The 7,559-nt window shown below is 33.7% G+C and overlaps 1 long non-coding RNA gene across 2 annotated transcripts; it reads left to right on the top strand.

The window, feature by feature from the left end:
• The first annotated feature begins 6,219 nt into the window (after positions 1 to 6,219).
• LOC146881905 (uncharacterized) lies at positions 6,220 to 7,264 on the top strand. 2 transcript variants are annotated; one of them, XR_014986101.1, is made up of 2 exons: positions 6,220 to 6,510; positions 6,705 to 7,264. It is a non-coding gene; the product is annotated as an uncharacterized LOC146881905 (long non-coding RNA). The 2 variants fall into 2 exon arrangements; XR_014986102.1 differs by having other exon boundaries at positions 6,220 to 6,528.
• Positions 7,265 to 7,559: the final 295 nt, after the last annotated feature.

The raw sequence follows: 7,559 nt of genomic DNA, 5'->3' as shown, positions 1-7,559 counted from the left end.
CTGGCTGGACAAAGCAATAAAGCTTTTGATGAAAAATCATGAGATCCGCCTAATCTGCTCCATTCCCAGAAGTGAATGGAGCAATCAATATTATGAATTGATTTCATGCCTTCTTGTGGCTGAACAAAATAATGAGCTCTTGATGAAAAATCATGAGGCCCGACCAACTGGTTCTGCTCCATTCCCAGAAGTGAATGCAGCAACATCTGATCCATATAATCATGGACGAGGTCAAGACCATAATAATAATCGTGGTCGTAATTTTGGCCGTGGTCGTAGCCATGGTCGTGGTTGTGGTCGTGCTATTAATCATGGTCGTGGACATGGTTATAAAGGAAATTTTCAAAGAGAAACTTCATCAACAGAAGTGGAACAAGAATGCGAAAAAGGAAAAAGAAAGGGGTGAAAATAATGGCAAAAAGGCTGAAAATATATGTTACCGTTGTGGTAGTAAAGGTCATTGGACCCGTGCCTGTTATACACCAAAGCATCTTGTTGAACTCTACCAAGAATCACTTAAAAAGAAGAATGTAGAAACACACTTTGCTTATGAAGATGGTGATTCTGATTATGGTCATATGGATACTACTCATATTGATATTGGTGATTTCTTTTCTAAACCCGATGGAAGCATTGATCACCTTATTGGTGATGGGAGTGTTAGAAAATAGTTTTATTTTATGATTAATTTTTAAGACAATGTTTTATATTTAATTCATGTTGCTTTTATATGTACAAGTTTTTATGTTTTTATGAATAAAATCCTCTATTTTATTTTTTTTTTCTTTCTCTCCTCTTACAAAGTAATCTCTAATATTGATATTTATGTTTATATGAAGAATGAATATTGGCATTAACACCAATGATGAGGATCTGTGCCTTGCTGATAGTGCAACAACTCATACAATTCTCAAGAGTAATAAATTTTTCTCTACTTTGGTAATGCGAGAAGTCAATGTTAGTACTATTTCTGGTACTACAAATATAATTGAAGGCTCTGGAAGAGCTACAGTACTTCTGCCAAGAGGTACAAGATTGCATATTAAAAATGCATTTTATTCTCCTAAGTCCAATAGAAACTTATTAAGTTTCAAGGATATTCGTCTAAATGGATATCATATTGAGACAAATAATGAAGGAGATGTTGAATATCTTTATATCACTCAAATTGAGTCAAATAAAAAATGTGTATTGGAGAAATTATCAGCCTTCTCTTATGGCTTGTACTACACATATATTAATGTGATTGAGACGCATGTTATTGTAAGCCAGAAGCTTACAAATAAGAATGAATTTCTTGTTTGGCATGATCGGTTGGGTCATCCTGGATATATCATGATGCGAAAAATAGCTGAAAACTCATGTGGACATCCACTTAAAAGTCAAAAGCTTCTTCAGTCCAATGATTTCTCATGTACTGCATGTTCGCAGGGAAAATTGATAATAAGACCATCACCAGAAAAAATTAGAAATGAGTCAATCTCATTTTTAGAACGAATACAAGGTGATATTTGTGGTCCAATACACCCACCATGTGGATCATTTAGATATTTCATGGTATTAATTGATGCGTCCACTAGATGGTCACATATTTGTTTACTATCAACTCGAAATCAAGCATTTGCTAAGTTATTAGCACAATTGATCAAGTTAAGAGCCCACTTCCCAGATTATCCAATTAAGAAAATTCGTCTTGATAATGCTGGTGAATTTACATCTCATGCTTTTAATGAGTATTGTATGTCAATTGGAATTGAAGTTGAACATCCAGTAGCACATGTTCATACTCAAAATGGACTTGCAGAATCATTGATAAAACGTCTAAAATTGATTGCACGACCTTTACTTATGAAAGCTAATCTTCCAATGACTACTTGGGGATATGCAATTCTGCATCCTGCAGTATTGATTCGCATCAGACCAACAAGTTATCACAAATACTCTCCTTTACAGTTGGTTTTTGGTCAACAACCAAATATTTCTCATTTAAGAATTTTTGGGTGTGCTGTATATGTCCCAATTTCCCCACCAAAAAGGACTATGATGGGTCCTCAAAGACGTTTGGGAATATATGTTGGATATGATTCTCCATCGATAATAAAATATCTTGAACCATCAACAGGTGACTTATTTACAGCTCGATTTGCTGATAGTCATTTTGATGAATCAATTTTTCCAACGTTAGGGGGAGAAAGAAAGAAACTGGAAAAAGATATTGGTTGGAATGAATTATCATTATCTCATCTTGATCCTCGTACAAAAGAGTGTGAACTAGAAGTTCAACGGATAATTCATTTACAAAAATTGGCCAACCAATTACCAGATGCTTTTACTGACACAAAAAGGGTAACTAAGTCGCATATACCCGCTGCTAATACTCCAATCAGAATTGATATTCCTGTTGGACAATCTAATATAGCAAATGAATCTCAAACACGCCTAAAGCGTGGTAGGCCTTTGGGTTCCAAAGATAAAAATCCTCGTGTGAGAAAAAGGGAAAAAAGGCAAGATGGCCTAATCGAGGGGGTAAAAGTCCCAAAAGATTCTTTTGACATAATCAATGATTCGGTTCCAGAAGAACCTCAGGTACCTGAAATTGTTGAAAATGATGAGATCTCAATAAATTATGTCATGAATCATAAAATATGGAATCGAAATAAAGTCAATATTGACGAGGTTTTTGCATATAATGTAGCAAAGGATGTCATAAGTGACAATGATGATCAAGAACCAATGACAATTGAAGATTGTCGGCAAAGAAATGATTGGCCAAAATGGAAAGATGCAATCCAAGCAGAATTAGATTCGCTTGCTAAACGAAAGGTTTTTGGACCTGTAGTTCGCACACCTGAGGGTGTAAAACCTATTGGGTACAGATGGGTTTTTGTACAAAAACGAAATGAGAATGGTGAAATTGTTAGATACAAAGCACGGTTAGTTGCTCAAGGTTTTTCACAAAGACCTGGTATTGATTTTGAGGAGACATATTCTCCAGTATTGGATGCAACAACATTTAGATATTTAATTAGCCTTGTTGCACAAGAAGGTTTGAATTTGCACCTCATGGATGTTGTTACAGCCTATTTGTATGGCTCTTTGGAAAATGATATTTATATGAAACTCCCTGAAGGATTTAATGTGCCCAACAAAGCAAATTCTAAAAAGGATTATTCAATAAAATTGAATAAGTCCCTTTATGGATTGAAACAATCAGGACGTATGTGGTATAACCGTCTAAGTGAGTACTTATTAAAGGAAGGGTATAAAAATGACCCTATTTGTCCTTGTATTTATATGAAAAGATCCGAGAATGAATTTGCCATAATTGCTGTTTATGTAGATGACATAAACATAGTTGGAACTCCTAATGAGCTCACAAAGGCAATTGATTGTTTAAAGAAAGAATTTGAGATGAAGGATCTTGGAAGGACAAAGTTTTGTTTGGGATTACAAATTGAGTATTTAAACAAAGGTGTTCTTGTACATCAAGAAGCTTATATAACGAAAGTGCTTAAAAAGTTCTATATGGACAAATCACATTCACTATGCACTCCAATGGTGGTGAGGTCATTAGATGTTGATAAAGACCCTTTTAGACCTCAAGAAAAAGATGAAGAACTACTTGGTCCTGAAGTACCATATCTTAGTGCTATAGGAGCACTAATGTATCTTGCTAATTATACTCGACCCGATATAGCATTTGCTGTAAATTTGTTAGCAAGATATAGTTCTTCACCTACAAGAAGACATTGGAATGGAGTAAAACAAATACTCCGTTACCTTAAAGGCACTATGAATATGGGCTTGTTTTACCCAAATGATTCAAAATTAGATCTAATGGGTTATGCAGATGCAGGTTATTTATCAGATCCTCATAATGGTCGATCACAAACAGGATATTTGTTCACATGTGGTGGCACAGCGATTTCATGGCGATCTGTGAAACAAACAATAACAGCAACATCGTCAAATCATGCAGAAATTTTAGCATTACATGAGGCAAGTCGTGAATGTGTTTGGTTAAGGTCTATAATTCAACATGTGCGACAAACTTGTGGTTTATCCTTGGGAAAAATGAAACCAACAACGATATATGAAGACAATAGTGCATGCATTGCTCAATTGAAAGAAGGATATATTAAAGGAGACAGAACAAAACATATTCTTCCAAAATTCTTTTTCACTCATGATCTTCAAAGAAATGGTGATGTAGAGATCCAAAAGATTCGCTCATGTGAAAATCTAGCAGATTTATTTACAAAGTCTTTGCCAAGGAGAACTTTTGAGCAATTGGTTCATAGGATTGGACTCCGCCATCTTAATGATGTAAGTTTACATGAGGGGGAGAAATTAGAAGATGCAAAGAACAATATTATATAGAATGATGTACTCTTTTTCCTTCACTAGGTTTTTATCCCAAAGGGTTTTTCCTAGTAAGGTTTTAACGAGGCACATTCTTTTATCAATGGACACCCAAGGGGGAGTGTTATGAATTAATGGTCGTCCATTGATTTATACAATTACTCATATGATTGATAATCATATTATTCATTACTCTTTATGATGTAATATTTTGTATTTACTATTTGATTTTATATCCTTTCTGGGTTACCATATTGTACCTATAAATAGGACTCGTCCTATCAGTAATGAGACACACATAAAAACAGAAGTTGCTCCCTACTCTCTCATTCTCTATTCTTCCTCTCCTTTGTCTCTCTTATTACCTTTATTTTATAACAAAAAGATTCTTTTTGTGTTCCTTTCAAATAAGATCATATTTGTCATTGTTGTTAACTATGGTCCATTACTTTTCAGTGAGCATATTTACTCAAAAGAGTCAATATTATGATCATGGTATTTTTTTATAACGTCATTATGCACCTTGATCATATTTGTAAACATTAAAAGTTAACTTTCAATTAATTTATTATATTTATTTTATTTTTATCTTGAAAACTCTACATAATCATTAATTTCTTCTTGAACTTGATTACCACGACACCCTGTTTTTTTTTTTTTTCACCTCATGGCAAAGAGAAGGGCAAGAGGATCATGGTGAGCAAGTATAAATGTTAAGTAGTATCTATCGTTTTTCAGATAATAACTTTTTCTAAAATAGTATACAAATTGGGATAAACATAGCATATTTTAAAGACGGGTTTAAAGAAGAAAGAGAAGAAGAACGAAAACAAATAGAATAATTCTTTACAATTACTTTTTATCTAATAAAATTATAAAAAATACAAAAATCATAATCATCCAAATATAATTAACATGTGTCTGACTATAAAATGGATTCTAATTAGAGCTGTCGAAACAGATAACTCGTTCGACTCAATTTACTATGGGTTGATCATTTAGTGAGCCAATCCAACTTGGTTCACTTATTAGCGAGCCAAAAAAAATTCGAATCTGGTCCGATCCACCACGGGTTGGTGGGTTAAACGGGTTGGCTCACGGGTTCAGTTAATTAAAAAAAATACATTTTTTTTTTATTTTTTTTAGTCAAAACTAAATTATAATTCTAATTAAAATCTAAATAAACTTTAATACAATCCAAATACAAACCAAAATCACAAAAATATAAATTATCTATGTGTTAGGTAAAAAAAAATAACCTAACATGACCCAAAGCAAAACCCAACTTAATAAAAAAATACTGGTGACCCTTTATTTGCGGGTTGATGAGCCAATTCAACTCACTGCGGGTTCAACTTAGATGAGTCAGATTCTAAATTAGTTAAAAATAAACCTATATTGAAATTTCAACCCAAGCTAATTCAAATTCATAATAAACCATGATTCAAAAATTATAATTCATTTGGACAACTCTAAGCTCTAATTCTAAAGTAAAAATAAGTAAAATGAGGGTAAATTCTTGCGTGGCAGTGGGAATGGTGAGAAATGAAATCCCACGTGGGTCTGATGTTTTGCTTCACGTGATGTAAGACCAGGTTGTTCTGTGGCAGACATGCGGGTGCACGGCTCTTTCTCACTTTCGACATCACAACAAAATCTAAAAATCTTATAATGGTGGAGATCATCATCAAATCCTTATCCTTTCATAATCTCATTATTAATCACTCTTCACATTCCCTCTTTCTTCTGCTAAACCCTTCATTACCATAATCATCTTCCATTCCAAATTTCCACATTTTCACTCACTCCACCCCTTTAAATTAAATCCTTATCATCAAATCATTTGCCCCATGTAGCTTCCACAACACAAGCCTGTTATTTTCTCCTTCCAATATGCTCCCTTTGCCTGCATTTGCACCTGCACTTTACTTGCTTTTCTCTCTTCAACTATGTGCCTCAATTACTCCCCACAAAGCACACATGTTAATGGAAAAAAAAAAAAAACGTTGTGTATGTATGTGTGTGGGAATGAATGAGAAACCAAGCACGAGGTGCAGGTGCATCTGCAGGCGAATGACATCTTGGTTAGTTAATATCAACTTCAGCAACCTTTTTTGAGTCAATTGTACTTGTCCCAGGAAAAGAAGGGTAAGAAAGATTAACATGGTACGAAGTGGTTCACAAATAAATGCGAATTAGAGTTAGTGTTTTCAGTTTGTGTAGTACTACATAAAGGAGATTACTTGTTAGAACTTAGAACAGATGGATACTAGTTTCTTAAACAGATCTTACAGTTTTAAGACGATTACTCTTTGATTCTCTATCTGAAAATTTCCGTACAGGTTCACATGAAGAATTTGAAAAGAAGGGTTCTGAAGCTAGATTCCCTTTCCCCTCTGCATTTCCATAGCATGATGTATATATTTAGTTACTTATGCAGATCCAGATCTGGATATGAGTCCTTTGGATTTCTACATGCTAAATTTTTGTTAAAAATGGTTGAATTCAACTTATAAATTCTAGCAACCCTTTTGGAACAGTGAATAGTTTTGAAGAGCTTTTTTTCAAATCTCACCAGAAATGGCATGGTTAATTTTGTCTGAGGGTATAAACCACATCCACACAGTTTTTTAGCCTTTTCATGAAGAAAATGTTGATACTAAAACTCAAGAATGGCATGATATGCTGGAGATACTTTTCTTTGTTTTTGTTTTTGTTTTTGTGTTTCTTTGGATCCATGATATGAGACTCGTACATGAAAATGACACCAAAAACGATGGTGGAACCAAATTGTTTCTTAGCCAAGAGTTTTTGCAATGAACTCTGGTTTCTGAGCATGAACAAATTGTTATTGTCTCTTATATGTGATATATATTGGCATCAAGGAATAATTTATGAACTAGTGAGCATGATAACTGTGCCCTAGTGATCCAAATTAATACACTGGTGATATTTGCTTCATTTGTTAATCTGCAGAATGGATCACACACAAACGCAAAGTGTTTTTCGCAGTCACTTTTCTGCATATTGGAAAACACAATAAAATACACTCACTGTTAGAGTGCACATATCGAGATGGAAAAAGGAGAAAAATGATAAATAATATAATAAGAAATAAAAGTATGTTAGGTCTGAAAACTTAAGATGTAAAAGAAATAAGAGATATTGAAAATTTTAAAAGAAAAAACCCTTTTATA

Source organism: Vigna unguiculata, chromosome 11, assembly GCF_037176805.1.
Source record: "Vigna unguiculata cultivar grain cowpea cultivar isolate G323 ecotype 2 chromosome 11, ASM3717680v1, whole genome shotgun sequence".
In the NCBI taxonomy this organism is placed as follows: domain Eukaryota; kingdom Viridiplantae; phylum Streptophyta; class Magnoliopsida; order Fabales; family Fabaceae; genus Vigna; species Vigna unguiculata.
The sequence above is the reverse complement of the archived record's forward strand: the minus strand, read 5'-3'. Positions and strand labels throughout refer to the sequence as shown.